Genomic DNA, 22,472 nt, shown 5'->3' with positions numbered 1-22,472 from the left:
CCCACTACTGGAGAACACTGGAAACCATGGGGAACCACAAAGACTGTTCCTGGTGTCCCTGGGGTCCAAGCGAGTCGCACGGCAAAGACGTACGGCGACAGGCGAGGGGTGAACACGAGGGGTGAACGCGAACCGCTCCTGACAGCCTCGCTCACCTTGCTCACCTCACTTTCTCGCTCTCTCGCCTCCAGACGCTGCCGCCCCACTGCCGCCGCTGCCATGGCCGCCACCTCCACTGCCGCCGCTCACTTCTTCTGCCACTTGACTGCCTGAAGCCACACGCGTGCCTCCGGTTTGGACACGGTCACCGGACTTCGACTCCTTACCCTCAAGCTCCCTGTATCCCCGCCTCCTCGCCTCCTCACCTCGCCTCACTGGCCCCACTGGCGGGCTTGCGGGCCTGCGGGCTTAAGGGCATGCAGGTTTGCGGGCTTGCAGGCTTGCTTTCAAGCCGTCTGTACCAGACACCGGGCTCCGTCCCCCGAGCCACTGTCAAGGCGGGATACAGGGATACAGGATACAGAAAACCTGCGGGTAAAACTTGGAGCAAGGACGCCACACACACCGCGCACACCGTGCAACACACAGCTGCTGCTCGAACCACTAGCTCCGTCTCCAGAAACTCTTACCAGGAGCAGTAACAGTAAAGGGGGCCAGCATGCAGAGGCTGCAGGCAATGTCGGGCAGTCCACAGGTGGTGAGACCACAATGGACTCATGCTCTTGATAGCTGGGGAACCTTGTTTGCACTGGTGGCTCACTTCAAATCAGGGTGGAGGCAATGGGTGCAGTTGTGGTATATGGTGTCAGTTTTAGTAGTGCCAGATGGCCTCAGAGTCTTCTCTTTCGGTGTGTCTGAAGAATGCAGAAAGCAGTTCTGCTGTTCTTTGGGAGGTCTTGGTCTTTCTTGAAGGCAGGCAGTCATCAAAGATTTTGAGGCACTCAGCTGCAAAAGTTGTTTCTGAGCACAGGGCCAACAGAGAATGGCAGACAGGGCAACATGACCAAGGACAAGTCAGGTGCTTCCTTCGGTCTTCTGCATTTGCAGCTCTTCATGCCCTTTGTCTTTGTAGGTTATCAGGATCTTCTTCTCTGGTGCCAAGACTCCCCTACATACTGAATTTGGTAGCATTAGGGGAGTGTTTGGTAGTAGCCAATGCGCCACTGAGCCTTGTGGTCACTATGCCACCTACATGACCATTTCCTGGGAAGTGGGCATAACAGTGTCCCAGAATTCCTAAGTATGCCATTACAAAGGCGGCTACTTCTGAAAAATTGTGGCCACCTCATAGTAGCCTACCTTAGCGGTGTTACTAGCCTGTAGGTGGCACGCCTATCTGACTAACTAATGTGCCCTCTTGTCCAGGTAGCCAGGGGTCTCTGGTCAGTGGGGTCAGCTTCCTCTTCTTTGAGAGGAGGTAGCTTTGCATTCCTAAGGCAGCAGCTTCTTTGAAGTGGGCAGGCCAGAGGAGGCTAACCAGCAGTAAATCCTGTGGTAGGGTGTTACACCTTGTCTCAGACAGGTTTTTGTTCTGGGTCTTCTGAGAGCAAAAGGCTCTCACCGTAAGGGATCAGAACAGAATATTGTGCAGGACACCAGAGGCTTATAGGTTTTCAGGTGGTACCTCTAATGTGCCCTCTGAGTGCGGGTACAGGTAAACCCAACACTGGCATCAGTGTGCATTGGCTAATACAAAACGTTTGATACCAAACAATCCTATTTTCAGTGAAGCCACCATGCAGCTGGGGTTCTCGTTTTCACCAGTGTCCAGCACATGTTCTAAAGTGGCTTCCCTGGTCAGTTGTACTGGCAAAAATGCAAGTGACCAGCACTGGGAAAAGCTTCCCTACACAAGCTGAGGGAAAGTGTTTATGTTCACTGGAACATGGTCAGTGCTGGACACCTGCAAACACTGTCAGAAATAAAGCCCTATTGGAAACTCCAATCCAAAAGTGTGGGATGAAACATCAACCGAACAATAAGTAGTGAACTTCCTCGGGAACCTCTCTCTGCCACATTCACACTTTCCTAACTAGTTATTTGGACACACACATATGTAGCTATTTACATAGGACTCAAACTTGAGAACTGGTGGGCCTGATGGAACAGGGCAAATATCAACTTGTACTGAAGGACCTCAGGTAATTATCACTGCCACTTTCCGAGTACCTTATTTAGATAATTGATTTAGCATCCCACAGAGGCAATTAGCATGCACATGACCACACACTGAGCTCTGCAGTAGACATCTTTATTCTTTGGAGTGCAATCATTAAATGACTCACAATATGTCACCAACTTTATTTAACAAACTCCTAGACACACCCCAGCACTTATATCATTTCTACTGAGTCATTCGGGGACAAGAAGTCTCACACTTTACAAATATATACAAGACACTACAGGTGGCAGGGCTTCATAGAGTCTGTGGCATATTTGAATTCTCACAGCATTCTTGTGATGGAGAAGGCAAGTGTGGGTTGGTACACGGCACCAAAAGATCACCAGCTGCAAAGTACTTATAGACAAGGAACAATTTGTAAACCTTGAGAATTGAAAATTAGTCAGTAAATTTATCAAAGTGGAGACTGTTGCTTTTGGCACAATCCACTCTAACCATAATGGTTTACCAAGGGAGCTTATTTGTAAAAAACTTGAGAAGTGACAGTGCAGTGCCTTGTTTAACCCCTGAGCTCGTCATGAACAATGGGAATTACTCTCATGCAGCACAGGAGGGGAAAATGCACAGCAGCGATGTGGTTAACAATTAACTTCCATCTTTGTGATTTTCTGCCAGGAGAGATATCTACCTGCTGACTATCATACATGATGACAATATTTAACCTGAGACTGTTTGAAGTCAGGTTGCTGAAGTGCGGAAACCTGCATCCATTTTAGACTATAATCAGCACATACAATAAGCACCTGGGTGGTGTAGATTGAATAGATCAGAGGATGAAACTTTACACTGCTGTTCATAAGGCTTATATTTGATATAAGAAATTGGCTATCCATTTATTCCATGTATCAACCTTTAATGCTTTTGTTTTATCAATGGGGATTGCTCTCAAAGATGACATTTGTTCAGTTTTAACAGTCTCTGATAGTCTCTGTAGCGGAGCAAGTGTTCCTAGAGAAGCAGTGGTGGAGGATGTGGCTAGATGGAAATATCACCACTCTGTCTGTTGATGTGAGTGTTGTAATGTAATTGGTACGCAGATGGAAGTGTGAATGGTCTTGTGTGTCATATATAAAAGGAGTGTGTAGGGCTTGTAAAGAGGTGTCTTACGTGGCTTTACAACTGATGATCTGTGAGTCTTTGGTTCAGGTTTTCAACCTTTCACTTAACAGCTCAGTTTTTTTTGTGTAAAATCTTTTGTTAAAATGATTTTATTTTCTGAACCTTCACTCACCCTAGCACCAAATCCAACCACTTTGTGTGTGTACTTGGGCAATGTTTGGATGGGCTGTAATTTTTTTTATTTTATTTATTTATTTGAGATTTTTATTGCGCGGCAATTACCCTTGGGTGTCTCGGCGCATATGATTACTCAGATAAGGACCGATGCCCACCAGCCTACTGGTCAAATAACCAGGTTTTAAGGAGCTTACGGAAACCTACCAGGTTGGGGGCAGTTTTAATAATCAGAGGGAGGGTGTTCCATAGCTTGGTTGTTGCTACCATGAAACGCCTGTCACCACAGGTCACTGTTTTGGTTCGAGGGACTGAGAGCATGCAAATGTTTGCAGATCTGAGCTGTCTCTTTGGGGTGTGCAGTTTAAAGGCCTCTCTCAGAAACCTGGGTCCTATATTATGTACGGCTTTATAGGCAATACATAATGCCTTGAATTTAATACGGTTTTCAACTTTTAGCCAGTGAAGCTGTTGAATGGCTGTAGTTGTCGGATGGCGTCGGGGAATACCGAGCAGAATTCTGGCTGCCACATTCTGTATGGACTGGAGTTTCATTAGGACTTGTTTTTGAGTGTTTTAATGAGAGGTACAGGGAAGTGGTAAGTGACGGCGTCCCATAAAGTTAGAAAACAGGAGGTGGCACAAGGTGGTGGTAAATGGAGACGTCCAATTTCTAATTGTGCAAAATGACTTATTATAATTGCAATAAATACCAGTGGTCCTAGGTGTTAAGTGGATGTACATCAGTAGGGTGGCGTATATAGGGACTAATTATTACCTATGTATTGGTATATTAGTTATACTGACGAAAACAGATGGGGGGTTCTTTTTTTATTTTTAAAAAATGTTTTTATTAAATTCGTATGACAGTCCTAGAGTTGGTTTAGAAGGTGGTAACTAGATACTCAGTGTGAACTACACAGGATAGGGTATATTAATCTTAACAGGCATGTTAAGATTAATATACCCTATCCTGTGTAGTTCACACTGGTATTTATTGCAATTATAATAAGTCATTTTGCACAATTAGAAATTGGACGTCTCCATTTACCACCACCTTGTGCCACCTCCTGTTTTCTAACTTTATGGGACGCCGTCACTTACCACTTCCCTGTACCTCTCATTAAAACATTAGCCTCTATGTGAATATATTCTTCAAATAAATAACGAAGGACCCAGCCACAAAGTAAATATAGCCTTATTACAGTGGGACTTCGTCCCAAATATCAGATAATATGCGCTAATTTTTTGGCTATCTATCTATCTATGTGACTATATTCTTCAAATAAATAACGAAGGACCCAGCCACAAAGTAAATATAGCCTTATTACAGTGGGACTTCGTCCCAAATATCAGATAACATGCGCTAATTTTTTGGCTGTCAAGTGGTTCCCTTTTAGGGCACACCCAGGTAATATATCTCTAGATATACTACATATCCCATTTTAACTTACTACCTTGGATAAATAGTCACCGTTTCCGTCCTTTAACTTGGTTGCTATAACAACACACAACCACCTTCAGTTTTCACCGCCATGTTTGAAAGGTGAACATTTTCATAACATAACGTAGGAGTTTGGTCCTCCTTCCCTTTCCACTATTCCCCACGATCGGTCAGCAGTTCGCGCCTTTATTTTAAACTATAAAAGAACTGTCAATTTCAAGGGAGTAACTTCATCCCTCCCGTTTTTCGTCGACCAGCGAGGTTATTCCCGCTATCTTGGGTCCGGAGCTGCACCATCCTGCAGTCCACGTATCCGTCTACGCGTAAAGGTAGGAGCTAAACCCTCGGTAGCCGTTTAGATATTTTAAAAACTACGATAGGCGACCTTTCTTTAAAGTCGCATTCCGTTTTGTTGTCATTTTAGAGATCATCGTGCTAACGGAACTACGTCTCTTCTTCGATCGGCTATTACAATGACTCATCTTTTATAAACGGTAGAACAGCACTATCTTGCTGCCGGAATTTGGACTTTTATTGTAAGGTAATGACTCTATCATATCACTTACAAGCGGCACAGTAACGTTGCAGAAACATTTTTCTGACATACGTTTACTTTACCATATATATAAAAAAACAATCCCTGGGGCCATTTACCTTTGCCCATATATCATCCCTTGCTATAAAATATATAGAAGCATAGCCGGCACGTATGTTTATTTCCCGACTATTCTTTGTTTATTTTTTCAGCCCATTTACTGCTCATGGCTTTTTTAACTTGCAAATACATCTAGAAATCATTGTAAACTACAATTGGAATACTTGGGAATCGTTTTACCTAAAGGTAAGCCTTAAACATGCTGCAGCTTTATTTACAAGAGCACATTTGTGCCTGTGGTAATAGCGCTCTTATGTAGGATGTTTATGTAAGTCCTTGAATAATTATCAGACTCAAGCATTGACCCTAGATATGTTTTCTCCCTCTATATATCCATCTTTAGTGATGGCTACTAGTTGGATGCCATTATGAAGCCCAATAGTTGGATACAATAACCTGCAGTATCTAAGCTATCAGCATAATAGGTAATATCCTTTAGCGTTTTATTTTATTTTTTCCTTATCTACCTGTTTATGCTAAGAATGTATATAACTTGCTAAGCTCTAGCTTCAGATTTATCTATATTATGGGCAATCTTTATCCTCCATAGACCTCTGTCTTTTGACTCGCCTCGATATATGATCTTTTCCAGTCCATTATATGTATGTATCCTCCCTTAATGACTTGATTTTACAGCAGAAGTACTGTTAAATTAAGAATCATTTGAACTGGTCCTCAAGATAGTAGGAATAATAAATAGATATTCTTGCCCATTAAGTTTCTTGTGTATCATATCATTGTCTTCCAAGGATTCTTGAATAAACTGACCTTTCATTCCATTGTGTTCAAAAAATATACCCCTAATTTACATAACATTAGATTGATATTATACAAAATATCTATTTTGTATTTAAAATAGGTGCTAGCCCCATCGAGTGGTTTTGCATTCTTCTATCTTTTTATCAACTCTAAGGAAGTTATCATCGATTTACCTTCATCCATACGAAGCAATACATTCAGTATGTAAGTTATTTTGATACCAATGTATTTTCAATGAGGATCATGACAATATCCCTCTGTTCAGGTTAGACATGTTAATCCGAGTTGAGAATATATATGTGACCGCAAACAAACACCTGTTTTTTGTATGAGTAAGGCTACCAACAATACTGATCAGTCTCTCGGTCTAGCTAAGTACTGTACTGACTTTATATATATCTGTCTATCATATGACCTTAAGTGACTAATGTTTTATGTCTGGACCTGTTAAGTAGATTTAGAGTTGTTAAGAATGATATACTCTTGAACTGAGAAATAAGCAGATAGATAGATACTTGTTAAGAATATGCTATAGAATATATGTAATGTTATATATAATATGTTTTTTATGAATATTTTTTTCAGAGTTTCACCAACGACTCCTGAAGAAGGCAGTGTCCCTACTGCCGAAACGCGCGTCGAGTCTTTTATACTAAATTCCCATTATTTGCACTATTACTATGATGTATTTGGTTTTTATTGAATATGTTTGATGTATGTGGTCAATAAGTGTTTATGTCATAATTTTATTGTATCATATAGTTTGACCTATGTGCGTGAGTCCCTATATGATTTTTATCTACTGTTAATTAAATATATTGTTTTTACGTATACATTTGTTTTTGACAATTCTTTCTCTCCACTGGTCCCAGCCTTCATAGTCACTTATCTTGTGGATGGCCTAGGATTGTTTTTCCTCAAGTTGGTTCAACCCTGCCCTAGGAATCTGTACATTGTCGATACCCAGGGGGGCCTTGTTTTTCTCAATCTTTGTTTTTGGAACTTTGACCTCGGACAGAAATGTGAGGAACTTTTTTTTGTGCTAAATTTCAGGTTTGAAAGGGATTCTGGGTAAAACATCCTGGTGGGAGCCACACACATCATCCCATACTGGATTTCCCTGGGTGTCTTATTTTAAAAAATGTGCAGGATTGTTTGGTTTCTCAAGGTGCCAACTGGTACATTGCAAATAAAGGTCAGTTTTCAGGGAAAATATGTAATGTGCCCATGTTGCATTTTGGGTGGTTTCCTGTCACTGACATTAGGCCTACCCATAGAAGTGAGCTACCCTTTTTATGGGGAGACTTAGAGGAAGGCTCTGTGGGTAGAAGTTTGTGGCTTCCCACCGATTATGTAACTTTCCATCAAAGAAATGTGAGGAAATGTGTTTCTTTAGACAATTTTCAAGGTTTGTAACAGCAGAACCTGGTGAGACTAGCAAAAGTCACGCCATATTTGATTCTGCTCAGTGTTTTAAAAAATGGACAGGTTACAAAGAGTAGCCTTAAAACTGAGAAAGAATTCATGGAGTTCTGCGATCAGCAGAGTTTTGGCACATTGGGCTACGTGCGCTGATATTTAGGGATGGGGTCTTGTTTACAGAATAAAATTAGCATGAACAGCACCATGCTGAGGGCCAGAGGATGCTGCTTCTCTGCCCCACTCGAATACATTTTCCACATGAGTGACCTCTTTCTCAACACAAGAAACACCTATCTCAACATGAACATTGGCCACCTGATGTGACCACAAATCATACGGGGAGGAGTTCCAGCATTCTGAACCCGCACTAAGGGACACATGCATGAGGAAAAACTGGGCAATGTTGTGGTTGGGAGAGTTTTGCCATATATCTGCACACCTAACATTGATATCCTAGTCCATCCTAGCATGCAAGAATCACAGGCATCATAAATGTGAGGCAGGAATCACATTTGGAAATAAGAAAAATAGAGACAATCAAGGACAATTAAAAAACAAAAAATCATTTTGGTATCAAATATTTTGTGGGAATTTTGTATACCTGAAATCACTGCATGATACTGTGGAAACACAAGCCCTTATCCACACCACTGAGCACAAATTGGACTCCTGGTTGAGTGGGGTGGGAGACCTGGTCAAGTGATAACCACAATTCTAGTCATAGAGGGGCACCAGCAATCCCCAAATTAATCTATGCTCCTCTCTGGTAGATTGGCACAGAGCAGTCTTGTTTAGCTTGAACGCAATGTGTAAAGTATTTGTGCAACACTTCAAACAGATAAACCCCGCACAAAAAGATCCCACACCAGTTTCGAAAAATTGAACATATTTTAATACATGACTAAAATCCAATATGTAGATATGAGAGATAAGTTTTTATACAATATACTGAACAACATCACTTAGAAGAATTATGCTCTTACTTGAGATATACGGCCATGTCAGACTGGGACAAAGTCAAATGATTTTTGACAGGTGTAGCAAGGAGGGAGTAAGAAATGTGCAATGTCAGCTTCAAGCCACTGATTAATTTGAGGACTTATTCAGGTATATAGTTAAAATCAGTCCAAGTTGCATAATATTTTAGTTGCAATGGGGTGAGGTCGGTGGTCTGGATTGCTGAGAGGTGGAGAGTGGTGAAGCAGCCATTAGTTGGTGGTAGAGCTTTGAGTAGACCTTATTGGATAGGAGACACCCTTGGTACAAGGGCTGGTAGGTGGCTCAAGTGAAAGTTCGATGTTACATATTTTTTCATTATTGTTAGAAATTGTCATCTAGCTGACAGCTACCTGACACTGCGCACTGCTCCAAACCTAAGACGTTGAAGGACTCTGAAGACTAAGACTGTCCTGCACTGCTAATGTGTCGCTCTTCTATTTTGTGAATCTCTGCAATGTATCTGCTGTAAAGCGCTCCAATACCCTAGGGTCAGGCCAACGCTATATAAAACTTCTTAAATGAAATAAATAAATACAATAAATAGTGTTGAACATGAAGTCCATGCTGGGCTGTCGAAAATGTTCATTATTAGTGTCTCTGGATTTTCTTTGTGAATTTTTGGTATAAAGTTCTTAGAGGCATGTTTGGAGAGGTTCAGTGGGAATTTGATGCTGTGTGGTCTGTTTCTGTCCCAGTCTGTGTTGTGGTGGGCATTGACCCAGAACGCAGTGATTAATTGTTTCATATTTACAGGGAGCAATCTCTTGGGCTAGGATCACTCACCTTATGGGGTAGAGTGTTTTGGCCATTTCACCCCCGGGGGCAGATCAGCCTTATATTTGTGGGCCCATCTAACACCCAAAGGGGGCCAGAATCCACTACACCACAAGAGATTATATAGTATAGGGTTTTTTACCTTTTGGGGGTGAATATTTTGACTTTTTCTGCCCCCATTGGCGGCAGATAGGCATTGTATTTTTAGGCCCATTTGCCTCCAAGGGGAGCAGAAGCCACAAGACCACCAGGAAAAGTTTGTGTGTGAAGTATGGTTTGGCTGATGATCTGCATGGTTTGCCATCATTTTGATAGTAACATTTTTTTTTCCTTTTCATTTTAGTGCAAAACTTTTATTTTTCTTTGGTGTAACTTGTGCTTGGGGCTTCAGCACTGGTACAGCTATAAATTGTTTAGTTGCACGTGTTTGGCAAGCACATTTTTTTATATTGTTTACTCTAAATGAGTATCAATAACTTGCATGAATGTATTTTTAGGAAATGTTGTGATACTAGATGCCTACTTAGCTTTTTTTTGAATGTGAGTGACATTGTCCTTGTATTTGTGCACAATGTGTATTTTTCTAATGGGATGTTGTTTGTGCTTTCTGTGTCCATCTAGAGTAGGTGCTGGTGAGTTTAGCGGTCTCTAGCAAGTGAGTGTTATTTTTTTTTTACAGTATATAGGTCTTTATGTGCTTTGTATGTATTTACTTGTTTGTCAAGTTACTTGTATAAATAAGAAGTATGTGAAGCTGCAGTATGACTGAACATCACGTTGTAGGTATGCTTTTTGAGTATTGTTTTGGCCATGATTATGAGAGTGCCTCTCCATCTCAGGCAGTTCAGGATTCTAAGAGTGAATTTTCTGACAGAGTTGAATCATCTAATGATGAAGCCACTTGTTACAATAAAGAAAGATCCATAGTCTGTAGGTGTAGTACAGAATCATAACTTGATTTCTTCTTTAGATCCATGTGAAAGAGCAGAGACCCCACCAGGAGCAGTTCCACTGCTCAGCCCCTCACGCTAACTGACATCTCCTTACTGTTCAACCCTCCCAACATTCCAATGACATCATCAAGGGCCAAGCAGTAGAGCAGGTGTAACCATAGGGTGGATGCACAAGACATGTACATTACAACACATCCCCCTTTTATCAAAATCAACTAATGAATCATAAGCACACATGCAAAATAATTCACAAAGAAGTAAATGTGCAAAGATGAAAAAGCACAAAGAGAATGTCAAGAAGATTCAGAAACAAAGAGCCAAATAACACAGCGATTCAACACCCAAGTTCTAAAGCTTCTAACACTCCAAACACATTTAAATAATGACAGGGACTAGATTTTTCACACCCAAGAACGGAGGTAAACCATCCTCACCCCACCTCCTTCCCATAGGAAAATACAAAAAATGTAGGGGAAACACCTCCCCAAAACCTTGAAACATATTGTAAAGGGCAAATCACCTCCCTATTGGGAAAACACCTCCCAAAACCTTGAAACATACTGTATAGGGCAAATCACCTCCCTATTGGGAAAACACCTCCCAAAACCTTGAAACATACTGTATAGGGCAAATCACCTCCCTATTGGGGAAAACACCTCCCAAAAACCTTGAAATACTGATGGGGTGACAAACGTACGTCACCCACAATCAGGAAAACGGCACATAGCCTATGGGGTAACCAACTAAGTTACCCACAACCCAAATGAGAGCACACAACACCCGGACTCTCAGCAAAACCTTGAAATACAACACCTCATAGGAGGTAAAAACCAATTCCAAAGAGTAAAACCAAAAAAACAAAATAGAGAAGCTACACAAAAGACAGACTTCTGTTGCGCGTACCCCTCACGCATAGACCAACACTTACAACACAACTGCATACTGCATACAATAACTAGACTAGGAACACAGTGTACTACCACTTCTGCATACACCACTGATACCACACACACACTTCCCCTTTTTCATACATAAAGAAAAACAGCATATTGACCAAACACATATAACATTGACATAAAATACACTGCTGTTAACATCCAAACATCATTTAAAACAGTGTAAGATGATTACAGATGGGCATACCCTCAACTCTATGAGTGCAACAGGTCAACACTACCCCAAAACCCTCAGCATTACAAGAATTACTAATTGAGCGCCCCTAGAATGTAAAACAGACATGTTTTAAATGTATAATAAAGACAAACTTGAGCACCAGTGAGCGATAACTCATCCGAATCCACTGCTGTTAGCGTCCAAACACCATTCAAAACCCATTCTTAGGGGATTGCAGATGGGGCCCAAAGCACTGTACCTCATGAAAAACAAAGTGTTAAATCCACATTGAGGTGTAAAGATAAGTTGCAGGCGGAGTGATGATTCTTCAAATTCAAGAGCCAAAATGCTGAGAGATGTTCCACCGGCACTTCTAGCAGCCCTCTGAAGCAAAACCAGGAACAACAAAGATGGCAGCACGTTATTTGACGCAGTCCCAGGTGGTTCATAGTGTGTCCGCGCCCAGGAGCATCCAGGAGCAGATCTGGTCACCATGGAAACACAAACACCTCATGGAGAAACGTAGGTGTACTTGAGCACTCTATGCATAGATTGCGTGAGCAGTCAAAACATAGCTTGCGCTGAATTCAAACTGAGACAAGGACCAACTGCCTCAAAATGCTTTAGAGCGAAGTCAATAAACAAAAACAAAACAAACTGCGCACCCAGGTGAAATTCCACAGCCCCGAAAAATCATGAAGCTTTCTTCCTCGAATATATTCAGTACACTTGTACTAAGGACTAATTCCCAGAAAAGAAAAGTACCTTTGAATCCAGTAGATGGCAGCAAACTCCCAATCTGCAAATAATCTCTTGATTCTTACTGTCAAAACGATACAGTAGAGCAGGTGTTACCATAGGGTGGATGCACAAGACATGTACATTACAACACCACTCTTGGTGCGGTTGAAGTAAAGCTTTTAGAGAAAGCCACTAGTGTGCCAATATTACTGGAAGTGGCATCTGGATTGCAGTCTACAGCTTCCAGGCCTCCTATTGGAAGTGCTAGACTCTGGATTGACCCAAAAATGGTAGGTGTTGGCTGCCTTTAAAGGTGTTGCAGGGTATACAGTGCATTGCGGATTTTTTTGCTTATACATTTGTTGTAGTTGTTTATGAATGATGTATTTTGGGATGAAATTGTTCTGCAGAACAGTATTTGAGGGACAACAGTGCCTGACTTGAGCCTCACTCTAGAGCTATTCGGTGGGCTGCCACAAATCGGATGAGCTGAAGTTGTTCTTGGGTTTAACTTTTTTGACGGGATTGATAAGGAATCCATCACTGACTTCATATTGGACAATGAATCCCTTGATGGCAATAGCTATATTTCCTACAAGTAAAAGTCATAATTGGTATTTACTTCTACTTCGGATGTTGTGTTTTGTTGATAATGATTTAGCATTGCCAAAAGGTCCCCCTGATTGTGACAATCTTTTTAAGGTTTGGCCTGTCCTTGAGCACATTGCAGATAGATCTATACTCCAGGGAAAGAAATGGCTGTGCATAAAGCTTTAGTCCTGGGAAAGGGTAGTTTGGTTTTTAGGCAGAACATTTCCAGCAAGAGGGCAAGTTAAGGAATTAAGATGTATATGCTGTCTGAGAGAAGTACTGGATATGTCTATAATTTCAGGGTCTACACCGCTAGGATTCCAATAATGCCCCCCAACCCCCCTTCCCTCACCGGTTGTCCATCAACTTTTGGAGTTACAGAGAAAATTGTGTAAGCATTTGATAGAGAACATTTTAACACATGTCACCATTTAAACAGAGACAACTTATACTTTGGTGTGCCATTGTTCAGGGAATTGTTCCATGTGGACACTGCTGCTTGTGACACCATCCACTCTCACCATTAAGGTTACCCGAAAGAGATTGTTTGTAAAAATTATTTTGAAAGGACAGGGACTTGTGTAGTTATGAGCATCTGACAATGTACATTTTTGACAAGAGAGATGTCTATAGGCTAACTCCCATCCATGATGAAGTTACTTCACCTGTGACTATTTGAGGTCATGTTTCTGAAGTGTGCAAACCTGTGTGCATTTCAGACTACAATAAACACATGGGTGTTGTACATTGAGTAGACCAGAGGTTAGAACCTTACATTGCTGGCAATAAGACATATATTTGGTATAAGTAGTTGGCTATGCATGTATTCCATTTAGCAACATTCAATACTTTTGTTGTATTTAAGGTTTGCTCTCCAGAGCCAAAGATGAGATTTGTTCAGTTTCAGCAGTCTCTTATAGGCAGCCTTGTTGTAGTGGAGCAGGCAAGAGTTCTCAGAGAAACAGTTGTAGTGGATGTGGCTAGATTGAAAGATAACAAGTAAAAAACAGGAGGTAAACTGATGCAAGCATCAAAGTCCTTACTTTTCCGTTTACCCCGATATATTTTCTCAAAAATTATACAAGTTTCTTTAATATTATACTGAAATGTTGGTAAAATATAAAAGTGGGCAATGTTGAGTACCAATAGTAAAACTCGCACTGAGTAGTTGGTGCATAAATACAATCAGTATTAGCATTTCTAATTACTGGTGTTTTGTTTTTAATTCTAAACCCCTTGGATCTGGATCCTCGTGCAGCAATTTTATCCATAACCCAGAGGCCTGACTGGACTAGTGCACAGTCCACTTTATATCTGAAAATGAAATTACATTAAGGCAACTTTGCTCCCCCAGAATAAGGAGTGAATCTCCAGAGTCGTGTGAAAACAATAGATAGCTATTTCACTCAGGCAATCGTGCATTCTTAGTTTCAACAGAGTGCAGAGAAATAGAGAGACGGGCGCTTTCAATAAAAGGTGTTATTTATTGAGCCGTCTTCTTTCTCATACAAGAGAAGTGAATTGCTATAATTGCAATACGTGTCATAAAGTAAAGTGCGTACAGAAAAAGGAGTATTATGAAATAATAATGTAAAAGCATTGATATGGTTTCTGAGCCATATGATACTTAAAATGTATAACATATATACAATTACATACAATGATAAAAATTGTCTAAACGTACTCAACTGATGTTTCTAAATACGCCTACCCCAGTGTACCTAACCTAAGCCTAGTACATGGGAAGGAGTAAAGGAGTTTTTAAGTTAAGTTAGTTTTGCCAAGAATCTTACTCAAGAATTCTCTAAGGATCTAATCAGCTCTGTACCTTGGTTTTAGAATGAAGGAGGTCTTGTATCTCGCTCTCAGGACTCGATCTCCCAGTTACCCACAAAGGTGACTGGAAACACTGGATCTGGATTTTCTCGGCAGGAGAAAAAGACAGCGTCTTTCTCAGTGCGTCAAAATGGGAGGGACGGCTTCCTTTGGCACTCGCAACAGCTGGGCTTTGAATAAGTATTTAGCCGTTCTGCTCCAAACCACTGTGTGTTGCTTAAGGCAAACGCTGGAATATTTATACCTGGAAGGTGCCATGTTTGACGTAAGGTTGGACATAAGACGTCAATAAAAGATGTCACTAGGAACTGGCCGTTCTTTCAGTGCTCGCAGGAGTTCTAGGACAAATCAAAAGAAAAGCATGGGAAATTCCCAGGTTGCTGGAGGTTTGGTTTGTTTAAAGAACTTGTTGTCCTTTCTAGGAGTCTAAGGAAGTAGCCTTGCCGTATTTGGATTGCATTGGCTATTACTAAATATGGATATGATTCTTATGCCTTTATAAGGATATGATTTGTTATAACCACATAAGGGCATACATCGGGAATATTTAATTAGGGTCCTAGAAACATTCACAACAATATTGAGTCACTATATACAAATATTCCCCAGAGGTTGACCCTGAGAGTCATTGAAAATATATTTTTTCCCAACAATTGGGATTCTCAAACCCCAAGATCATTTACACTGTGCCTTGCAGAATTAGCGCTAACAAGATATGTATTTCATTCTGGGGACAACGTATACATTCAGACCCATGGGACATCCATGGGCGGCTCATTTACTCCCAGTCTAGCGCGTCTTTATGTCTCCCATTTTGAAGCGGAACATATAAACTCTCCCCAGAATCCCTACTCAAAACGAATATGGAGAAGATATATTGACGATGTGCGGCTAATCAGGCGAGGGGACAAAAATCAAGCAGGAGACTTTCTTACATGGGTTAACAGCAGAAACCACTTCTTGTTTTTCACTGCAACATCACCACAGAGTCACTACATTACCTAGGAATGGGAAATTGGTGAGTGAGGTACATCACAAACCCACCAACAGATACAACCTAAACTCATTTCAGTTTCCATCTTATGTCATTGAGTGAAAGCCTGCTGTATGGGCAATTCTTGTGTATTCGTAGGAACTGCGCAGACATTGAGATTTTTGGGAAAAAAGCTAAAATAAATGAGTAACAAACTGATGGAGTGCAACTATCATCAACAAGAGCAGGGTCCTAAAAATGGCTATTAACAACAACAGGGAAGCTCTGCTGGAAACATATGTAAAACATACGGAAGAAAAAGCATCTGTGTGGCAACATTTAGTACCACTTTGAATTGCATCAAAAAAAATCATGTAAACAAACGGATGGATTCTAAAAACTAACGGGCTGAGTCTTAAAAGCTGGCAAATCTCTTTTAAAAGAGGACCAGCATTAGGTACCCCTTGATACCACCTGAACCAGACACAAAACATCAGGCAACAGAACAGGACTATCATGCTGGGGGCTCCCACTATTCACTGACAGTATGCCTGCGGCTTTTGCAAAGCTTGTTCCACAACCATGCATACAAAGACAATTGATCTAGGATAGCAATATCCCTGGGTACTTAAAATCCTACAAACTACAACTCAGAGAACCTCATCTATCTGATTACTTGCCCATGTTGAGATCAATATGTGGGTATAACCAACAGGTATATAAAAACTAGGATTTTAGAACACATGAGCAACCTTAGATGCAAAAAGACCATGGCCAAATTGACAACACACTTTTTCAAAGAGAAGCACACAGAAAAAGAAATGAGATTGGTATGATTTCCGCAATACTATGGGCAGTGTCATTTTCATGATTATGATACTTAGCAAAGGGGTGACATTCCTAACAGGAATACACCATGAGAGGACCAGGCACCTCATATCCACGAGGAGAGAGGAATATTGGCACATTAGGTATTCCCCCTAAAAAAGTACCCAGGAGACTTAAATGACGAAACATATTGATACTGCCAGTGAGGGATGTGGAGACAAAATTTCTCCTACATACTCCCAAAAATAAAATTAGGTAGGTCATCGCCAGTTCAACATTTCTAATACTTTTATTTTTCTCTGCATATTGGATTCTGATTCAAGAAAATAATATGTATGCCTCCCTGAGCATTTGTCTGCACCAGGGTTTATCTAGCCGCCCAATGATAAAGGAAGCCACTATCTAGTAGGTGAGGGCAGTGTGGCTTAAGGGTTAGAGGCGGCAGACCCAGAAGCTGAGATCAGCCCTGGACCAGGGTTCAATTCCCCACCTCGGCGGTTCTTGGGCTAAAAGTTCAACGGACTCGATAATTCTCGCTCCGGTGCCTTCTCGACTCACGGGTTCACACTCTGCGACTCTGGGCAATAGCTTGCTTAATCTCCACAACGGCCCCTTGCGGCGGGATGCCTGGCTTTCACCTTGTGGATACCCTGCCGGGGTTATCTCACAAGGGAATACCAGGACGGGTTCCCTAAGCAAGCGCCGGGAAACCCACTGCGGGTAGCTGTGCGCTATATAAGCTCAAACACATTTACATTTACATTCACAACTTTTGGGGGTTTCCATCCTAAAAGGATATTACTTAACCAGAAGAGCATTTTGGGAATTGCCAAATATGTTTGTTCATTATTTTAATTTGCACACAGTCCTTCCAATGTTGTGAGCTTTTGAATGTAGCCTTGGAGAATAAAGGAAGGGTTAATCTCTAGTCCTCAGTTTGTGTGTTAGGTGTCTCACTTTGGTGCCTACTGCCTGCCTCCGATCACTTATCTGGGGTGGGAGACAGCTAGGCTTTGCATATCCCCCATAGTCAGCCACACACACTGGGAGCTTAGGTGTGACTTGAGGAGCCATCCTAGGAGGATGAGAGGGAGAGCTGAACCCAGCCTCATTTATACTTAAATAGTTTGTGTCCTGTTCCCACACAAAGGGCTGCATACCGTCATGTAGGGAGATCGCAGCCAGGGTAGGAAGGCAGAACCTCTGCACACTTCAGGGAACTGTATTTCAAGTGTAATCTAACTTCAAATGTCAAACTGGGTATGAGTACTTGTCCTCAGATACCACCACTGCATCACTGTTCTTGACCTATGTAGACTCTGCCAGGAAGAAGGACTGACGCTATGTAGAAGGACTGGCACTCTGCTGGGCTTCAGCTTTGCTCGAATCCTGTCTTAGTATGATGCCCTGCTGCCTGCTATTCACCTTCCTTGGTAAAAAGGACTAGACCTGCATCACTTGAACACAGAGTGACATAAAAGTCTTCCATCCAAACTCATTCTGCACCTGAACTCTGCTATCTGTGAGTCTGCCCTGCCAAGTGGAGAATGTGCCTAAGGTACTTGCTTCAGCCAAAGCCACGCATCCTCTGTTGAACGGGTGTAACCCTGCCATTGTGTGGATCAACACCAGTGCATCACTCCTGTTGCAAGATCAGAACTGGTACATTCCATTTCGAGTAAATAACATAAGGGGCAGATATATTTACCTAAATTGAATGTATAGTTCACTATCAACTGGCTTCCTTATGTGTTCGAAATACGGTTTGTACATGTTGATTAACTTAAATTGGGTAAACACATTGGACAAAGAACATCTGTGTCTCCTGCGTCAGCGACTAATTCAGGGGTGGCTCTTTCTTCCCATGTCAAGGTTGAGTGGATACATTGGCATGCTAACAAGGAGGGAGACTCGGTATCTAAAAAACTTGTGTCCAGATGAAAGACGATCTGACCAAATGGAAATGTGAGGGCCTCATTTCCAAGATCAATACCAATTTTTGCATAACATATTCCCTGTTTTGCCTGTAATTTATTTCATTCCAAAGATCCACAAAGGAGTATACCCCAGTACCGGATAGACCAATCATATCTGCAAAGAATGGCTTTTTTGAAAAAGATTTTCCAATATATGGATTATTTTCTTCAGGTTTCAGGAGTGGAGTTGCCTTCTTACAGTAAACACACCAGCATTGTTTTTTAAAGCTGTATGATGTACCCTGGTAAGATGATTACATCCTTATGACTTTGGACATAACCTTCCTATCCACTAGCATTGACCACAGAGTTGGCTTAATGGCAGTAGAACAATATTTGGAAAAAAGATAAAACAAAATGTACAATCATAACAAAATGCTCTTAGATATGATTAGCTGGTGTTTAAACAATGTTTTTTTTCTATTTGTGAAGCAGCTGTTCCAGCAGTTGAACAAGGGAAGGAAGGGGGACTAACAAAACATATTGGGGTGAGTCATGGAGTGAGGCAAGGGTGCGTTCGCATGCCAGCGCTCTTCACGCTCTATATGAATGGGTGTACAGACATAATATAGAGGTTTTTTTTATCGATATACACATATATCTTGTTTTCATTATCAAGGGGACAGAATATCGATGTCAAGAATATCGTTGACAGAATATCAAATGGAATATTGCAATTAAAGTAAAAAATATTGAAGTACATTATATCCTAGTTATTAATATCAATACAAAAATATCGATGTTAACCACATCGCTGCTGTAATTATTTTTCCCCTGTGCTGGAAATTCTTGCTCCCCTATATTCATGACGAGCTCAGCTCGTCATCAGCACAGCTCAACTGTGCCTCATGACGAGCTGAGCTCGTCATGAGCATGGAAGGGGTTATTAATATCGAAGTGTATATCAGTAGGCATTTTAAATCTATGTATAATGTGTTTTTTGTTAATTATTGTATTTTTTAATACATATGTATACATTTTATAGAAGTTAGTATTTTTTTTAAAGTAAATTATGCAGTTTGTTTATGGGGGAATAGGGTGGGAAGTAATTTAATTATTGTTAATTAATAATATTAAAAATGTTGTATTAAATTTGGAGTTTTAGTTCTGTAGTGGGTTGTGGGTCTATAGGGGAATAGGGTGGGAAGTAATTTAATTGTAATTAAGTAATAATTAATTACTTTTTCATTGGTATTGATAATTATTTATTGTTAATTAATTAGTAATCATTATTATTTGTATTAATTGATAAATATGCTAATTGTGGGTGGGTTTATAGGGGAAAATGGTGGGAAGTAATTTGAAAATAGTTAATGAAATAATATTTTTTATGAATTAATTATTATTTTTATTACCTTTTGTGTTTTAGTTCTGTAGTGGGCTGTGGGTTTATAGGGTAATGGGGTGGGAAGTATTTTAATTGTAATTAAGTAATTATTATTTTTTGTTTATTGGTATTGACAATTAATTGTTTAATAATTAATTAATAATTGTTTATTAATGTTAAATAATTATTAATTATGCTAATTGTATTAATATATTTTTGGAAGGGATATGAGTTTATAAGGGAATAAGGTGTGAATTTATGTATTTGTAATTATCAATAATAAGTTATTGGTGTAGTTCATTTATTTAGTGTTCTTAATTATGAATTGGTAATTCATTTTTATAACATTAATAATTGATAAATATTTCAATTATTTAAAATTGTATGTGTAATGAGTTGTATTTTTATTTGGGAAAATGGTGGGAAGTAATTTAATGTTGTTAAGGTAATTTATATTTTAAATTAATTGTTATTTTTTAATTATTTATTGATAAATAATTAATCAATTATTATTTTAATTAAAAACTATTTTAATGTATAAATATATTATTTTTAATCCATATGCTATTCAACGTTTTCCCTACTGTTGAACTCGCTGGAGTAGGAATAGTAATTTTAACCCCTACGATATCCAACCCTTTCCCTACTGTTGCACTTACTGGAGTGGGAATAGTAATTTTAACAGTTATACAATCCAATGCTTTCCCTACTGTTGCACTCTCTGGAGTGGGAATAGTGCTTTTAACCCCTACGCTATCCAGCACTTTCCCTACTGTTGCACTCTTTGGAGTGGGAATAGTAATTATAACCCCTACGCTATTCAAAGCTTCCCCTACTGTTGCAATCTTTGGAGTGGGAAAAGTATTGTTAACCCCTACGCTATCCAATGATTTCCGTACTGTTGCTTTTTATGGACTAACTATTTTCATTATATTTTAATTATATACGTTTAATTTATTTTTACAGTACATGTGTTAGTTATTATTTTTCAATACTTTTTGATATTTTTAACTATGTTTACTCTAATTATATATGTTGTGTACTATGTTTTACATTAACTTTTAAACATTTTAAAATGACAATATTTTTTACAATGATATTTGTCTTTCAAAATTTTTGTTCTTACAATGTTGTAGATAGGAAGTCGATATTCTCGATGTTGATATTCTGGGGTCGATATTTTGCCAACTGATTATTCTGTCAGTCGATATTCTGTTAGTGATCCATATGAATGGCTTGATCAAAAAGTTAACAGATTGCAAGGGTGACTCCCCAAGCTTGCAGGCCTCCAAGTGCCTGTGCTACTTTTTACAGATGATACCCTGCTTTATTCTATGTCCCGATGGGGCTCCAAAACCAAGTAGACAAGTTTGTCAGGGTCTGTGAAGACCACATGGTAGAAATTATTACCCAAAAAACTAAATTCTGTTTTTTTAATCATCACAAGTCTATTAATCATAGACTAACACTTGGCCTAACCACACTAGAAGCGGTAAACAGTTTGAACACCTAGGGGTGAGAGTACACTATCATGGTTACCACAATTAGTAAAAAGCCAATTCTCGCTGCAGCACATGGGATTGCCTTTAATAAAAAAACAAAAAAAAGTGTCGTGCGGAGCTTTAGGGACACATCAATGTAGCTGCTGGCAAAAAATATTTTCATTATAAAAAAATGTCATTAGATCAGTGCGGGAGCTTCCCCAAAACACACTGGCCACACCAAAGTCCTTAGATCTGGGCATGAAGAGTATGGGAGTGCGGCTATCCTCAAATCAGAAGTGCACTTCCTATTCTTTCATCGCTTGTACAAATAAACAAAAAGGACAAATCCCAATTTGTAGAATTCTGGCAGCTAATCACTAAACAAAGATTGTTAGAATTCTGAAAAGTTATAGCACAGAATACTTTGGGCCCCATTAGGATGGCGGTCGGAAAACCAGGTAAAAAGAAAAGAGAGGGGCTCTTAATGACCCGAAGGGAAATGGAGCGCCAATGTACTTGAAAAGTAAAACAAAAGATTTCCCAGTGGGATATACTATTTCCTGCTCATAAATCAGGGCTCAACTCTCAAACGCCATTCACACCATTCATTTTTGTGGAACGGGAAAACACTCACCAGAAAGGAAAACCACCCAATGTAATAATACAGTGAAAAATATAATAAATAATATACACTTTATTCTAAAATATACAACACTGATCGATAAGTCAAAGTTAAAAAAACACATAAAAAACACAATTGAATGCACAGTTAAAAAGCCACCTAATGTGGATGTGGAGAAAATTAATCTAAAGAGACACTTGTATCTGTCTTTAGTCTGTCATTTCGGGCCCTCTTTTGTCAACACTACGAGGAAAAATATTCCTTTAGTTCAGTTAGAATGTTGGCAGTGCCGAATATGACTTTGGAGTTGGCGTCGACGCGTTTCGGAAGCTTAAAAAATGATAATGGCTTCCTTCCTCAGGACAGTTTGTATACGTATTCTCCACAAGTTGATAGAAAACCTAATGCATAAATAACATAAAATGTAACTATTAGAACCCTCTTACGTTTTGCACTTATTTCTATTTTTGACATTACTATTTTGGCTACACACACCCAGTATTTATGCTCCATTTTATAAATCATGATAAGGGTGGTAACAACAACAACAACAGTTCATA

This window comes from Lissotriton vulgaris, chromosome 4_1 (assembly GCF_964263255.1).
Source record: "Lissotriton vulgaris chromosome 4_1, aLisVul1.2, whole genome shotgun sequence".
Classification (NCBI taxonomy): Eukaryota; Metazoa; Chordata; class Amphibia; order Caudata; family Salamandridae; genus Lissotriton; species Lissotriton vulgaris.
The sequence above is the reverse complement of the archived record's forward strand: the minus strand, read 5'-3'. Positions refer to the sequence as shown.